The following is a 17,318-nucleotide window of genomic DNA, read 5'->3' as shown; positions in this document are numbered from 1 at the left end:
TTTCAGTTTTTTTTAATTTTTGTTAAATCTGGTCAAACTATGGTCAAACTAATTATTCAAGAATATTTGTGTTACTAAATAATTGCTTTAGTTTTTTTGAATTTTGGTCAAATCTGGTCAAACTATGGTCAAAATGTGGTCAAATTGTGGTCAAACTATGGTCAAACTGTGGTCAAACTAATTATTCAAGAAATATTAGTGTTACTAATTTTTTAGAACAATAGTTTCAAACTCAAACAGTGAAATGTGTGACTTCATGCTCAAGTTAAATTCCTGAAGTTAATAGGATTGACATCTTACTATTGTCAGGAAAACAACAAGTGCAGACTTGGAAACGAGGGAGAATAGAACCCGAAAGTTAAGCGTGCTCAGGCTGGAGTAGTGAGAGGATGGGTGACCGTCCAGGAAGTTAGATGATTTGGAATGATGAAGGGTGATTAGAGATTAAATTGAGCAGCGATGAGGGGTGATTAGAGATTTGAGGCTAAAATAATTCAGAAATTTGAAAATTAGGGGGAAAAAATCCAATTTTTTTCGAAAAAATTCAAAATAAAAAACCCCAGAGATTAGAGATTAGTAGTAGCGCGGGTTTTTACCCATGCTACTACTAACAGACGTAGTAGTAGTGCGGGTGGCACCCGCGCTACTGCTATACGTTAGCTGTAGCGCCTTATTAGTAGCGCCGCCCCCGCGCTACTAATAGGCCCAAAACCCGCGCTGCTGCTAGGCTTTTCCCTAGTAGTGCATCTCTGCAAGGACTGCCCCTTCACTTCCGTTGTCCGTCCCACTACTAGGGAAAACCTTATACACATAATGTTAGCAGCAGCGCGACATAAAAAGAAGCGCTACTGCTAATTAGCAGTAGCGCGGGTTTTTAACCCTCGCTACTACTAAGTTGATAGTAGTAGCGCGGGTTTTTAACCCTCGCTACTACTAAGCGGTCTCTACCGTGCCCCCCGACACATGCCATAGTAGTAGCGAGGGGTATAAACCCGCGCTACTACTAAGTTGATAGTAGTAGCACGGTTTTATACCCCTCGCTACTACTAAGTACGAGGTAGGTGAAGTAGCCATATCCTCGGCCGAATTCCTCCTCTCTCCCTCACTGTTCCCCCTCTCTCCAAAGGCTCTCCCATTCCACTTCTCCCTCCCACCGCGATTCCCTTCCTCATCCACCACCACCGCAGGCCTCGTACCTCATGCCTCCCCCAAATCCGGTGACCTCCACATCCACCACAGCCCCTCCCCCTCCTTCCTCCTCCTTCTCTGATTATTGGAAGGAGAGGCAGATCCAGCAGAGCGCCAACCATGGCGGCGGCCAGATCCGCCATGGACACAACCACAGGTGAGTTGTTCTTCCTACTCCTCTTCATCTTCCAGATCGAGCAGAGCGCCATCCATGGCGTCATCTAGAGTTTCGGCTCCAACCCTGGCGACCATCGATGAGTTGCTTCACCTACTCCTTTCTACCTCTCTCTTCCTCTTCTAATCCTTGTCTCTTTTTTTGTAGCAGCAGCAAAGGAGAGGTGTATCACCATGGACGACTTCATCCCCTCTAGGATCAGCATCAACCATGGATGAAGAGGACGATGACGCCTAGCTAGCAGCAGCAGCCATGGCTGGAATTTATTTTTTTAATTCCTAATTAGTTAGCAGTAGCGAGGATACAGACCCACGCTACTGCTCGTTAGTAGTAGCGCGGGTGGTATCCACGCTACTACTAACGGACGTAGTAGTAGCGCGGGTGGCACCCGCGCTACTACTACCAGTTAGCTGTAGCGCCGTATCAGTAGCGCGGGTACCCGCGCTACTAATGTACCTAAAACCCGCGCTACTGCTAGGCTTTTCCCTAGTAGTGAGCCATCGGCTTTCACTCTGACGGCCTCCCCCAACCCTTCAATTGACACCTGGTGGGATGGTAGCCTCAAGAACAATGACATCACTCTGAGAAGGCGACGAACTGGTTTCCTTATTTACAAAATGCGGAATGCCTAGAAAGAAAGGAACCGCCACATCTTCAAAGGCAAGAGATTGACATACATCGAGGTGGCGCATCTCGCCTAAGAGGATATATCGCAGAGACTTGGCCTTCAGGCCCCTAGTAGTCCCAATTCATGAGTAGTTAACTTCTGGCTTCGACTAGGATCCTTGGGTTTCTGGCACGTCCCTTTTTAAAACATGCCACCCTGTAAATATTTCACTCTCTTCTTAATGAAAAGGTCGTGCTCTTGCCGATTCCTCAAATATAAATAAATATATGATGGTTATCTCCTTTATGGATGCTTGTTAAATTTGTTGTTGCCAGCTCTTAGTGTATTTTCAGTCTAGACATTGACAGTGACATGGTACACAAATTTGCCCACGATCACATGCTTTTGCTGCAGGGAAAGACCTTGGCTACTTCACAAAATCCAAGCTGTGTACGTAGTAGAATAGCAGTATTCGAGAAAAGGATGTGTAGTAGTATTACCCACAAAAAGAAAAAAAAAGATGTGTAGTAGTATAACACATGGTTTCTTATCGAAGATAGATGGTTTCCGTTTCTGGCACGTACTGTTACAAGATAAAGGGCGTCGGATCTGCGTTATATGGGGTCTTTGTCTGCAGCGTGACTGCGTGAGTCCACCCAAAACCCTGGTCGTAACACCAAACCTTCGCATTGGCAGCCACCGCGACCGTACAGCATGCCGACCTCCTCGCATGTCGCCAGCGGTGATGGATCCGCATCCTCAATCATCGCCGGCGCCGTGAGCGGCTACCACTTGCTAAAGGTCGTCGGCTACTCGCGCACCAAGGAGGTCCCCAATGGCAAGTGGATCTACTCTTGCCCGTTCCGGGTGGGAGGCCGCACATGGCGTGTGAGTTACAGTCCCAATGGGGCTGAGTCCAATAACACCGATGACATATCCTTGTATCTCACACTCGTTGATACCGTCGCCGAGGCCGTGAAGGCACAAGCCAAGTTCAGCTTACTCGACCAACATGGGAAGCCGGTGCCGCTCTATACACGGCATACTATCACGAACAACTACGCGGTGCATAAATCTTTTGATATGAGAAGTTCATCAAAAGGGAGGACCTGGATAAATCAGAGCATCTCAAGGACGATTGTCGATATCACCATCCTGAGTGAGATTCAGGCGCAGGAGACACCATCCATCGTGGTGCCACCGTCTGACATGCACCGGCACTTCGGGGATTTCCTGTCGAGCAAAGCAGGCATCGATGTCGAATTCCGTGTCGGCGGGGAGACGTTCTCTGCGCATCGGTTGGTGCTCGCAGCGCGCTCCCTGGTTTTCAGAGCAGAGCTCTTCGGTTTGATGAAGGAGAGCACCACCAAAAATAGCATACACATAGATGACATGGAGGCACAAGTGTTCAATGCTCTGCTTACTTTCATCTACACAGATGCGTTACCCGATATGAAGCAACAAGAAGAATATGACATGGCTCAGCATCTGCTTGTTGCGGAGGACATGTATGATTTGGAGAGGCTTAAGCTAATTTGTGAAGATAGATTGAGCAAGAGTATCGATACGAGCTCCGTGACTAACATCTTGGCATTGGCCGAGCGGCATCATTGCCATGGGCTTAAAGCGGCTTGGTTGGTGTTCCTCGGCTCAAACATGAAACTGGATGCAGCCATGGAGTCTAAAGGTCTCGGGGTTTTAACCAAGATCTGGCCTGGTCCTATCAAGGGTCTCCTCATGGCCCTACGTGGGAAAAGAAAATCAAAGACCCGAAAATGCATCAGTTTCAATCGTGATCTGCAATATCGGTCCAGAAAGTTACTACAAACTCGATTTTATGGTAGTCTTGTTCTAGCCTCCGTGAGTGGATTTGACGACAGAGGTGCTTGTATGTGTCATTACCTTTTTGGAGGTGTCGTTGTTCAACTTTTTTCCCACAGTCCAGATGCTGTGACTGGTGTTGGTTGATGCTGATGGTGGTCGCTAGATTTTGAGTTTGCTTTGACACAACTTTCAAAGTTCACTTTTTCCTTTCTTTTTCTTTTTTCATTGTGTGTGTGTGATCTTATGTTGGTTGTGTGCATTCTAATGTTTTTTCTACGAAACCTCGTCAAAGAGAGTACTTCATGAAGAATTGCTAATGTTTTTTCTATGAAACCTCGTCAAAGGATAGGTGTTCCTACACATTCATATAGATAGGAAAAAAATACAGAGTGCTCCGATTTATGAAGGAAATCAGACCAAAAACCTCACAACACACTCCACGCACCCGGGTGATTGGTGATCGTGAGCAAGAACTTCGGCCGTGGCACGAAAACTGTTAATGGTTTTACAAGCTATGTGTATTGCAAGAACCATATGTGCTAATTAGTGAATAGTGGTTCAGGGCCTAAAACTTGTTCTTCAGTGTTGGAGCATATGTCAGGTCTTAAAATCAATTTCTATAAAAACGAATTGTACTGTTTCGGAGAGCCAATGAAGCAGTTGCGCAGTATATAGACTTGTTCAATTCTGTGCAAGGCCAATTCCTAATTTGATACTTCGGATTCCCGATCCATTATCATTGCCTTGATGAGGAACGAAGTGTGAAAATAAAAAAATAATCCTAGAAGCACACAAGATCTAATTCAGAATATGCATAACAACGAGAGGGGAGTGTGTCTAAATACCCTTGTAGACCGAAAGTGTTATCGTCGTAACACGGTTGATGTAGTCGTACTCTTCACGATCCAATCGTGCACTACTAGGAGAAACCTTATAGATAGAATCTTAGCAGTAGCACGCCTTAGGCAGCAGTGTGCTATTGCTACTTAGTAGTAGCGTGTGGCGTTAACAGGCGCTACAACTATAGGTATAGCAGTAGCGTGGGGCGTCCATGACGCGCTACTGCTAAGTGGTCCCAATGCACTCGACCGGGTCTACTAGTAGTAGCAGCGCAGCCTGCAAACCCACGCTACTTCTAAGCAAATAGCAGCAGCGCGCACCAAGTGCCCACCACGATAAGCGGGCCCCACAGTTACCCCTGGGGTTGGCTGCAGTAGTAACGTGGGTCGTCAACCCGCGCTATACTGCTGAGCCCATTAGTCGTAACGTCGGTCGTCCACACGTGCTGCTGCTAGGCCCGCCTTATTGTCTCCGCTCACTGCCCTCATCACTCTCCCTGTCCACTCTCCTCTCTATCTCCCCCGCGCCGCTCCCGCATTGCCTCCGGTGTCGTTGCCCCCTGCCGCCGTTGCCCGCTACCACCGGTTCCATCGCCCCCCCGGTATGTCCCTTTCTCCCGCAGCCCTCTCCCTCTATATCTCCATCCCCCCTCCCTCCCTCCCTCCCGACCACCATCTCCATCCCTCCCTCCTCCCTCCCACACACCCCTCTCCCTCCATCCCTCCCACCCTCCCTCCCAGCCACCCTGATCTCCCTGCATCCATCCGTCACTCCTTCATTGGTACATAAATAGATAGGGTCAGAACCATAGTTTTTTGTAGTGCTTGGATAGATAGATGGTTAGATAGATAGATGGATGGATGGATGGACAGATAGATAGATTGATGGATAGGTAGATGTTAGGGTTAGAACTAGGGTAATATAGGTCTTTTGAATGGTCTAACCCTAAACCCTAGTAAAAAACTGTAGTAGAAATTTTTAGTAAATGTAGGTCTTTTGAATAAAATAGAATAGTAAGTGTAGAATAGAGTAGAAAATTAGAAAAATGTTGTTGCCAATTATATTGATGTTCTAAATTTTTCACTCAGTGGATTATGCAGGATTTCTTGTGTCGCGTCTCCCTATCCCGCTCGGCCCCGTTCCGCCACTGTGAGCACTTCTCTCTGCTCTCTGCTTAGTTTATGGTTTAGTTTTACTTTAGTATATATGTAGATGGATGTATGTTTGTTAGATGAATGGATGCATTATTGATTGTTGCACTTCTATTTCATTATTGATTTTTACACCTCCGAGCGTGGCCTATGTTTTGCCGGAATGTTGATTCATTTTTGTTCCGGCAAATTTCAGGCCCTCGATATGTCCTAATTTAGCAAAGGTCATGCCGAATTTTTCGTGAAATTTGGCATGACTTGTGCTAAAAAGTAAGAAATATCGAGTGCCCGTGATTTGGCGAAACGGGGGAACTAATCGACATCGCTGCAGAACATAGGCCCTTTTTTATGCTATTGCTCCACATAGGTAACGGGTTGACATTATGTCTGTCGGGGCTCCTTGTCCATATATGAGAGAGAAGAATCCCGACTGTTGTCATGAGGGAACCTTCTTCTTCATTTGAAGGTGCTAGAAATTTTGGCGTAATGTACTTTCAAATGAAAGTAGGAGCTTCCATCACCGACGGTCACAAATGTCAGAGATGAAGAATCTCAACTGTTGTCGTGGGGGTCGCTTCTCCTTCATTCTCGCGTGCTAGAAAATTTGGTGTAATGCACTCGGGGACAAAAGGATGAGCGACTATCACCGACGGTCGAATATATCATAGAGGGAGTGCCCAACATATACACCATGTGGGATGACAGTTTTCAAGGAAGACTCGACAGACCTAAAGTCAACCTGTGATGGATATTAATGATTGAATTTAGTTTTGTAGTACATATATCAAATTTCAGAAGTTTAATCTTTGAATTATGAACATAGGAAATGTCTGACGATGAAATGATCCCTGAGTGCGACTACTATGGCGACAACCGGGGTCTGTGCGACAGGCTGCCTCACCTGGAAGACGGTTGGTGCTTCACTGTTAAGCTTGACAAGACCTTTGATGTTTGTACCACATGGAACGATGACATGTCTTTTTTCGTAATTAAGCATGCCTTATGCGCTTCATCAACATGTAATTCCGCTTTTTCAGAATTCGACTAGTGCATCCATCAATGTGTAATTAACCATGCAAGAGGTTATGTCTTGGAGAAGCTGAATTTCGAAGATCACGAGAATATGGAAACAAAGAGAGTCAACCTAGGACCCATCATGGTTATGCTTTTCCGTAAATCTATAGAATGCGGTGACCTACTCCCATTTCGGTGGCTCGAATTGGGAAGCACTATGCAAGGCGTATGGTTTTCAGGAGGGTACGCATGTCACCTTCGATCTTGGTGATCCTGAAGATGACACTAACGAAGATAATATCGACGAAGATAGTATCAACGAAGATAATATCGACATTACGGTCGACGTTGATACGCCTCCACTTCTACCTCTATCTGAGTTTCTCAAACATATTTATTAAATAATGTAAATTGTTTATTTCAAAATAGTTGACAGCGTATTTCCATTCTTCAAAAAATGTATGGAAGATAATAGAGAGGACCTACTACATTGATGGCTCCGAATTAACTTATTATGAGAGAGGTCATTTTATCTAATTTATTATTGATGTTTAGAATTACAATATCAATTATGAAACTCCTACACATTATGGTCAATACGTGCCACTAGTGCATGTGTTGAACTATGGTAACATCCATGGAGATGGCATGGTAAGATTTTTTTTACTATTAAGACTTGAGTGCATGTTTTGTATACATTCTTCTAAAGCTAAACTACATTGCTAACTACGACATTATTATTATGTTTTTCAACAGAAAATCCCGAAGGATTGTGTGCCTCATCTGATGTTTCCGAAAGGTCACCTTGATGTTATTACCTTACAGCCAAGTCCGCCTAGGCTTCACCGCTGTTCATACAAGATTTATCAAACTGATGAAGACATGACAATCAAAGAATGGAACAAATGTGTGAATAATCATAGGGAGCTACTTGAAAGAAACATTGTGTGAAGCGCACGAATTGGAGATAGGATAATCTCCACTCTCCGTATTGGAGAGTCAAGGGCTATCTTGTTTTACGCTATTTTACCTTAGGAGGCTACTAGGTCCTAGCTATTACTCATGATCATGTGCTAAGAACAATTAATTAGGGTTGGTTAGATGACTATGCTGATGATGAGTATGACTTGTTATTATGATAATGATGATGAGTTATTATTAATGATGATGATGCTTAGTTGTTATATCATTATGAGGATGATCAGTTATTATATATATCAGTGGGTGAAATAAACATGCATTAGATTCAAGTGGAGGCAACACATGGTGCAGATCGAAAGTACTAGTAATCCAAACTAAGGTGATCAAGTTTGGATTAGTAGTACTTTGGATCTGCATCATGTTGCCTCCACTCTTGAATCTAACCCATGTCTCTTTCACCCACTGAAATAATAAGTACCATCATCATAAAATCATATGATGAGACTACTATATAAAACCTATACAAATACAACAGCAATACGCAGTAGAAAAAAAACAGGAAATTTTACCAGTAGCGCAGGTAGCCCAGAAGGCGCTACTGCTAGGGAGGTGTAATAGTAGCACCGAGTGGAACAAAAGCACTGCTGCTAGTGAGGTGTAGTAGTAGCGCGGGGCGGCATCAGCATGCTACTGCTATGTAGGATAGTAGTAGCGCGCCCTGGAACGTGCTACTGCTGAAAATTAGTTGTAGCGCCATAGTAGTAGCGCGCCTCCCCGCGCCATAGCTACGCGTTTAACCCGCGCTACTGCTAGGATTTTCCCTAGTAGTCGTGATCCAATTCGATCTAGTTCCGAATGGACGTCACCTCCGAGATTAGCACATGTTCAGCTCGATGGCGTCCTTTCCTTCTTGATCCAGCAAGCGGGTGAGAAGATTTAGATGCTATCAGAAACCGCACGGCAGTATGGTGGTGGTGGCAGCAGCGAAACTCCGAAAGGGCTTCACCAAGCGTGTATAGGAGGAAAGGTGAGGAGTTGGGAGCGATGGAGGGAAAGGGTGGAAGGGTGCGACTGCCCTACCATGCCACCACAATATATAGGTGTTAAGATCTATCTAGGAGATGCATAGCAACGAGAGGGGGAGAGTGTGTCCACATAACCTCGTAGACCGAAAGCAGAAGCATTTGCTCAATGCGGTTGATGTAGTCGAACATCTTCTTGTTCCGACTGATCGAGTACCAAACGTACGGCACCTCCGAGTTTTGCACACGTTCAGCGCGATGACGTCCCTCGAGCTTTGATCCAGCAGAGGGTCGAAGGAGTAGATGAGTTCCATCAGCACAACGGCGTGGTGTTGGTGATGGTGATGGTGATGTGATCCGTGCAGGGCTTCGCCTAAGCACCGCGAGAATATGACTGGAGGCTTAAACTATGGAGGGGGGCTCCACACACGGCTATGAGCAATTGTTGTGTCTCATAGGGGCGCCCCTCGTATATAAAGAAGGGAGGGAGAGGATGTCGGCCCTAGGCGCGCCCCAAGTGGGAGGGAGTCCCACTTGGACTCCTAGTGGGATTCGGCCCCCCTTCCTTTTTCGGAGGGTGGAAAAGGGGAAGGAGTATGAGAGGGAGAAGGAAAGGGGGTGGCGGCCCCTTTCCTAGTCCAATTCGGCCTCCTCCCTTGTGGGGGGGGGGTGCACCAGCCCCTTGTGGGCTGGTTAACCTCCCTCCTATGACCCATATGACCCAAATCTTTCCTCGGGGGGGGGGGGGGGGGGTTCCGGTAACCCCTCAGGTACTCCGGTATGCACCCGATACACTCCGAAACCCTTCTGGTGTCCGAATACTACCTTCCAAAATATCAATCTTTACCTCTCGACCATTTCGAGACTCCTCGTCATGTTCGTGATCTCATCCGGGACTCCGAACAACCTTCGGTCACCAAAACACATAACTCATATAATACATATCGTCATCGAACGTTAAGCGTGCGGACCCTACGGGTTCGAGAACTATGTAGACATGACCGAGACACCTCTCTGGTCAATAACCAATAGCGAAACCTAGATGCTCATATTGGTTCCCACATATTCTACGAAGATCTTTATCGGTCGAACCGCAATATCAACATACGTTATTCCCTTTGTCATCGGTATGTTACTTTCCAGAGATTCGATCATCGGTATCTTCATACCTAGTTTAATATCGTTACCGGCAAGTCTCTTTACTCGTTCCATAATGCATCATCCTGCAACTTACTCATTAGTCACATTGCTTGCAAGGCTGCATATGATGTGCATTACCGAGCGGGCACAGAGATACCTCTCCGATACTCGGAGTGAAAAATCCTAATCTCGATCTATGCCAACCAAACAAACACTTTTGGAAATACCTGTAGAGCATATTTATAATCACCCAGTTACATTGTGACGTTTGATAGCACACAAGGCATTCCTACGATGTCCGGGAGTTGCATAATCTCATAGTCAGAGGAATATGTATTTGACATGAAGAAAGCAATAGCAATAAAACTGAATGATCATTATGCTAAGCTAATGGATGGGTCTTGTCCATCACATCATTCTCCTAATGATGTGATCCGGTCCATCAAATGATAACACATGTCCATGGCTAGGAAACTTAACCATCTTTGATAAACAAGCTAGTCAAGTAGAGGCATACTAGGGACACAGTGTTTTGTCTATGTATCCACACATGTATCAAGTTTCCGGTTAATACAATTCTAGCATGAATAATACACATTTATCATGATATAAGGAAATATAAAATAAAAACTTTATTATTGCCTCTAGGGCATATTTCCTTCAGTGTCCCACTTGCACTATAGTCAATAATCTAGTTCACATCGCCATGTGATTTAACACCAATAGTTCACATATGTATGTGATTAACACCCATAGTTCACATCACCATGTGACCAACACCCAAAGGGTTTACTAGAGTCAGAAATCTAGTTCACGTCGCTATATGATTAACACCCAAAGAGTACTAAGGTGTGATCATGTTTTTCCCGTGAGAGAAGTTTAGTCAACGGATCTGCTACATTCAGAGCCGTATGTATTTTGCAAGTTTTCTATGTCTACAATGCTCTGCGTGGAGCTACTCTAGATAATTGCTCCCACTTTCAATATGTATCCAACTTGAGACTCAGAGTCATCTGGACCGGTGTAAAAGTTTGCATCGACTTAACTCTTTACGACGAATTCTTTATCACCTCCATAACCAATAAATATTTCCTTAGTCCTCTTAAGTAACTAAGGATAACTTTTGACCGCTATCCAGTGATCCACTCCTGGATCACTATCGTACCTCCTTTCCAAACTCATAGAAAGGCACACAACTGGTCTGGTACATAGCATGACATACTTTATAGAACCTATGACTGAGGCATAGGGAATGACTTTCATTCTCTTTCTATCTTTTTCCGTGGTCGGGCTTTGAGTCTTACTCAATTTTACACCTTGTAATACAGCAAGAACTTCTACTTTTAACTGATCCATTTTGAACTCTTTCAAAATCTTGTCAAGGTATGTAGTCATTGAAAAATCATATCAAGCATCTTGATCTATCGCTATAGATCTGGATGCCCAATATGTAAGCAGCTTTACCGAGGTCTTTCTTTGAAAAATTCCTTTCAAACTCTTCTTTTATGCTTTCCAGAAAATTCTACATCATTTCCGATCAACAATTTGTCATTCACATATACTTATCAGAAAGGCTATAGTGCTCCCACTCAGTTTCTTGTAAATACAGGTGAGGGAGTCCTGGATTATGGGGTCCTCAGACAGCCGGACTATATACTTTGGCCGGACTGTTGGACTATGAAGATACATGATTGAAGACTTTGTCCCGTGTCCGGGTGGGACTCTCCTTTGCGTGGAAGGCAAGCTTGGCAAATCGGATATGTAGATCTCCTTCTCTGTAACCGACTCTGTGTAACCCTAGCCCCCTCCATGTCTATATAAACCGGAGGGTTTAGTCCGTAGGACGAACAACAATCATAATCATAGGCAAGCTTCTAGGGTTTAGCCTCTATGATCTCATGGTAGATCAACTCTTGTAATACTCATATCATCAAGATCAATCAAGCAGAAAGTAGGGTATTACCTCCATCGAGAGGGCCCGAACCTGGGTAAACATTGTGTCCCCCGCCTCCTGTTACCATTAGCCTTAGACACACAGTTCGGGACCCCCTACCCGAGATCTGCCGGTTTTGACACCGACATTGGTGCTTTCATTGAGAGTTCCACTGTGTCATCACGATAAGGCTTGATGGCTCCTTCAATCATCTTCAACAATGCAATCCAGGGTGAGGGTTTCCTCCCCGGAGAGATCTTCATATTCGGCGGCTTCGTACTGCGGGCCAACTCGCTTGGCCATCTTGAGCAGATCGATAGCTATGCCCCTGGCCATCAGGTCAGGTTTGGAAGATTGAACTATACTGCCGACATCCGCAGAGACTTGATCTTCGACGGATTCGGACCCATGGCAAGTGCGCCGAACAGTCATGATGAGCATGACACAGATCTGCCCTCGGACGGTGTTCAGGAGATCACACCCCGTGGTTGCCCTGGCTCTTAATCTGGAGCAGATCGTGTCATCCGAGGACTGGTGGATAGACCCCGCCATGGAGGCCGCACACTCATCGGCGCTAGAGCCGAACACAGACTTCACATCCAAAGAGATCTGTGTCATCGGACCCTCGGACTCGTCTCCGGTCATAGGTTCCAAACTACACGCATCCGTGCCTATCAAATCTGATTGGGCACCGATCATGGAGTTCACCTCTGCTGATATCTTTTAGCACTCACCCTTGGGTGACGTGCTAAATTCACTGAAATCTCTCTCCCTATCAGGAGACTCTTGGCCGGACTATGTCCGGCAGGAGTGGGAAGCGGACGACGAAGAAATTCGTTCCCCACCCACCACCCACTTAATATCCAGTGTCATGACTTAACCAACATGCTTGATTTCGACTCCGAAGACATCGACGGTATGGACGACGAAGCTGGAGAGGAATAGGAACCACCGCCCACAGGGCGCTGGTCAGCCACCTCATCATATGATATATATATGGTGGACACACCCAAAGAAATCGATGACGATGAGGCAACGGAGGATAACCCCCTTGAGAAGCAATCTAAGCATCGGTGCCATCGGCGCTACTCTAGGCCTCGTCATAGCAAAAATAGCGATACCAGAACAAGACAAAATAACGCTCCAAATAATGCTGAAGATGAAAACAATCCCGCACGGCCAGGCTTCGAGCAGGCCGAGCGGGAGGATGGGCAAGCTAGCCCTAAGGAACAGGCAATGGATGGAGAATCAGAGGATGACAATTACATGCCCTCTCCGAAGATGAAGTGAGCCTTGGTGACGAAGAATTCATTGTGCCTGAGGATCCCGGCGAGCAGGAGCGCTTCAAGTGTCGTCTTATAGCCACTGCAAAAAGCCTGAAGAAAAAGCAGCAGTAGCTTCAAGCTGATCAAGATCTGCTAACCGATAGATGGACTGAGGTCCTAGCAGCTGAGGAATACGGACTCGAGCGCCCAACCAAAAGTTACCCGAAGCGCAGCTTTCTACCTCAACTCGAGGAGGAGGCATTAAAAACTACCCTACCAACGCATGATGCGGCTGACAGGCTCCCCCGTGGCCGAGAAAAAGTGGCGTATCAGCCCGAAGTCCAGCTTGCACCCCGTCGCCAAACAAGCAAAAGCACGAAGGCCCAGGGCTACATGGATGACCTGCGAGACAAATTAAAAAAAGCAGGATAGTCAAGATCGATCTATGGATCACGGGGGCGCGCCCCAGCACGCCGTGATGACCGTCACGCTGGGTATACTAAAAAAAAATCCGGCCGGGCCAAATACAACAGACCAATCTCATTTGAACTGCGTCGTGAGATAGCCCGGCATAGAGGCGCCGCACACCCCTTATGCTTCACTGATGAAGTAATGGATCATGAATTCCTAGAAGGGTTTAAACCCGTGAACATTGAATCATATGATGGGACTACAGACCCCGCGGTATGGATAGAAGATATCTTTCTCCACATTCACATGGCCCGCGAGGATGATCTACACGCCGTCAAGTACCTCCCAGTAAAACTAAAATGACCGGCTCGACATTGGCTGAATAGTTTGCCGGCAAACTCCATTGGAAGTTGGGAGAACCTGGCAGATGCATTCCTGGATAACTTCCAGGGCACTTATGTGCGACCACCGGATGCTGACGATTTAAGTCACATAACCCAACAGCTCGGAGAGCCAGCCAGGAAATTCTAGACTCGGTTCCTAACTAAAAAGAACGAAATTGTCGGCTGTCCGGATGCCGAAGCCCTAGCGGCCTTCAAGCATAACATCCGTGACGAATGTCTTGCCCGACATCTAGGCCAAGAAAAGCCGAAGTCCATGGCAGCCCTCACGACACTTATGACCTGCTTTTGTGCGGGCGAGGATAGCTTGTTGGCTCATAGCAAAAACACGGCAAGTAATCCTGGTACATCAGAGGCCAGAGATAACAACGGCAAGCACCGACGCAACAAACAAAAGCGTCGCAAAAATGGTGATAACACCGAAGACACGACAGTCAATGCCAGATTCAGTGGCTCTAAGTCTGGTCAGCGGAAAAATCCATTGAAAAATAACAATTCAGGCCTGAGGGAGTCCTGGACTAGGGGGTGTCCAGATAGCCGAACTATCATCATCGGCCGGACTCCAAGACTATGAAGATACAAGATTGAAGACTTCTTCCCGTGTCCGGATGGGACTTTCCTTGGCGTGGAAGGCAAGCTTGGAGATACGGATATGTAGATCTCCTACCATTGTAACCGACTCTGTGTAACCCTAGCCCTCTCCGGTGTCTATATAAACCAGATGGCTTTAGTCCATAGGACGAACAACAATCATACCATAGGCTAGCTTCTAGGGTTTAGCCTCCTTGATCTCGTGGTAGATCTACTCTTGTAATACCCAAATCATCAATATCAATCAAGCAGGACATAGGGTTTTACCTCCATCAAGAGGGCCCGAACCTGGGTAAAACATCGTGTCCCTTGTCTCCTGTTACCATCCGCCTAGACGCACAGTTCGGGACCCCCTACCCGAGATCTGCCGGTTTTGACACCGACATTGGTGCTTTCATTGAGAGTTCCTCTGTGTCGTCGCCCATAGGCTCGATGGCTTCTTCGATCATCAACAACGACGCGGTCCAGGGTGATACTTTTCTCCCCGGAGAGATCTTTGTATTCGGTGACTTTGCACTGCGGGCCAATTCGCTTGGCCATCTGGAGCAGATTGAGAGCTACGCCCCTGGCCGTCAGGTCAGATTCAGAAGTTTGAACTTCACGGCTGACATCCACGGAGACTTGATCTTTGATGGATTCGAGCCACAGCCGAGCGCGCCGCACTGTCACGATGGGCATGGTTTAGCTTTGCAGGCGGACAGTGCCCTGGAGGCCGCACATGAGTCCGCTCCGACCCTCAATTCGGAGCCGGCTGCGCAGATCAAGGACAGGTAGCTAGGCACCGCCTCAGGAGCTGCAGCCTCTACGACGATGGAGCCGAATACTGACCTTATCCCTTGCGAAGCTCCTGACTCCGAGGTGCCGGACTCCTCGCCGGACTCTGAACCTCCCGCGCCCCCTCCAATCGAATCCGATTGGGCGCCGATCATGGAGTTCACCGCTACGGACATCTTTCAACACTCACCTTTCGGCGACATCCTGAGTTCGCTAAAGTATCTCTCGTTATCAGGAGAGACCTGGCCGGACTGCGGTCAGGACGGTTGGGATGCAGACGACGAAGAAATTCAAGGCCCACCCACCACCCACTTAGTAGCCACTGTCGATGATCTAACTGACATGCTAGACTTTGACTCCGAAGACATCGATGGTATGAACAACGATGCTGGAGACGACCAAGAACCAGCGCCTACTGGGCACTGGAAAGCCACCTCAACTCACGTATACATGGTGGATACACCAAAAGGAAGCAATAACGAGGAACAACGGGACGTGGCGAAGGATAACTCCCCCGACAAACAACCAAAACGGCGATGCAAGCGCCGCCCAAAGTCCCGCCTTGATAACAACGGCACCCATACTGACCCAGCCTTAGAGCAGGGCGAAGCAGTGGACGACGAACATGCCACCAAGCAACCATCCGAACAGGATGAATTGGACAAGCAACCCATCCCCGGTGAAAACAACAGTCCAGACAATCTCACGCCGGACACATCACCGGAGCATAAGAACCTTCATAAAAGGCTCGTCGCCACTGCAAGAAGTTTGAAGAAGCAAAAGCGGAAGCTCAAAACAGCAGAGGACGCACTCAGAATGAGATGGAGCAAAGTACTCAATACCACAAATAAATACGGCGATAGTCACCAGGCAAAGAGCTACCCGAAGCGCATGCTGTTGCCCGGATTTGACGAGGAGGCCGTAGAGCCCCCACGGTCAAAAAAGAAAGAGGCCGCCTGGCCGGATAGACGACCAGATGACAGGCTAAGAGCGGCAAGCGGCACTGCACACAAGCCGGCACACGATCCACATAAGGATCCTCGCAAAAAGGATGGCCCGATACAACCCGCCGAGTGTTTGAAGACAACGGCACACCTAAATACAGGGGCGCCGCACACCCACTATGTTTCACCGATGAGGTACTGGATCATGAATTTCTAGCGGGATTCAAACCCGTAAACATAGAGGCATATGACGGAACAACAGACCCCGGAGTCTGGATTGAGGATTATATCCTACACATACATATGGCCAGAGGAGACGATCTCCATGCCATAAAATACCTACCCCTCAAGCTCAAAGGGCCATCTCGGCATTGGCTCAAAAGCCTCCCAGAAAATACCATTGGAAGTTGGGGAGAGCTCGAGGATGCGTTTCGAGAAAATTTTCAGGGGACTTATGTCCGCCCTCCGGAGCAGACGATTTAAGTCACATAACTCAATAGCCCGGAGAGTCAGCACGCAAATTCTGGAACAGGTTCCTCACCAAAAAGAACCAAATAGTGGACTGTCCAGACGCTGAAGCCTTAGCAGCCTTTAAGCATAACGTTCGAGACGAATGCCTCGCCAGACACCTCGGCCAGGAAAAACCAAGAACAATGGCCGCACTAACAAGCCTCATGACCCGCTTTTGCGCGGGGGAAGATAGCTGGCTGGCAAGATGCAGCACCAGCGACCCGAGTACATTCGAGGTCAGGGATGGAAATGGAAAATCACGACGCGGAAAAGATCAGCGCCAGAATAAGGAAAATGGCCCAAATAGCACGGCGGTCAACGCCGGGTTCAAAAGCTCTCGGCCGAATAATAAAACACTGCCTCTTAAGGAAAACAGTGATGAGCTATCCAACCTAAATAAAATCTTGGATAGGATATGTCAAATCCATAGTACCCCCGAGAAGCCTGCAAACCATACCACAGAGATTGTTGGGTCTTCAAGCAGTCCGGCCGACTTAACGCCGAACACAAGGGGCTCGACACACCAAGCGAAGACGACGAACCCCACAAGCAGCACGCCGGAAAACAGAAGACTTTCCCACTAGAAGTCAAAACAGTGAACTCACTT

General features: G+C 47.1%; 1 pseudogene; it reads left to right on the top strand.

Annotated features, from left to right (window-relative positions):
* The first annotated feature begins 2,652 nt into the window (after positions 1 to 2,652).
* On the top strand, positions 2,653 to 3,504 carry LOC123115040 (BTB/POZ and MATH domain-containing protein 1-like; annotated as a pseudogene).
* Positions 3,505 to 17,318: the final 13,814 nt, after the last annotated feature.

Source organism: Triticum aestivum, chromosome 5B (genome assembly GCF_018294505.1).
Source record: "Triticum aestivum cultivar Chinese Spring chromosome 5B, IWGSC CS RefSeq v2.1, whole genome shotgun sequence".
NCBI classification, from domain to species: domain Eukaryota; kingdom Viridiplantae; phylum Streptophyta; class Magnoliopsida; order Poales; family Poaceae; genus Triticum; species Triticum aestivum.
This window is presented reverse-complemented; position numbering and strand designations above follow the sequence as displayed.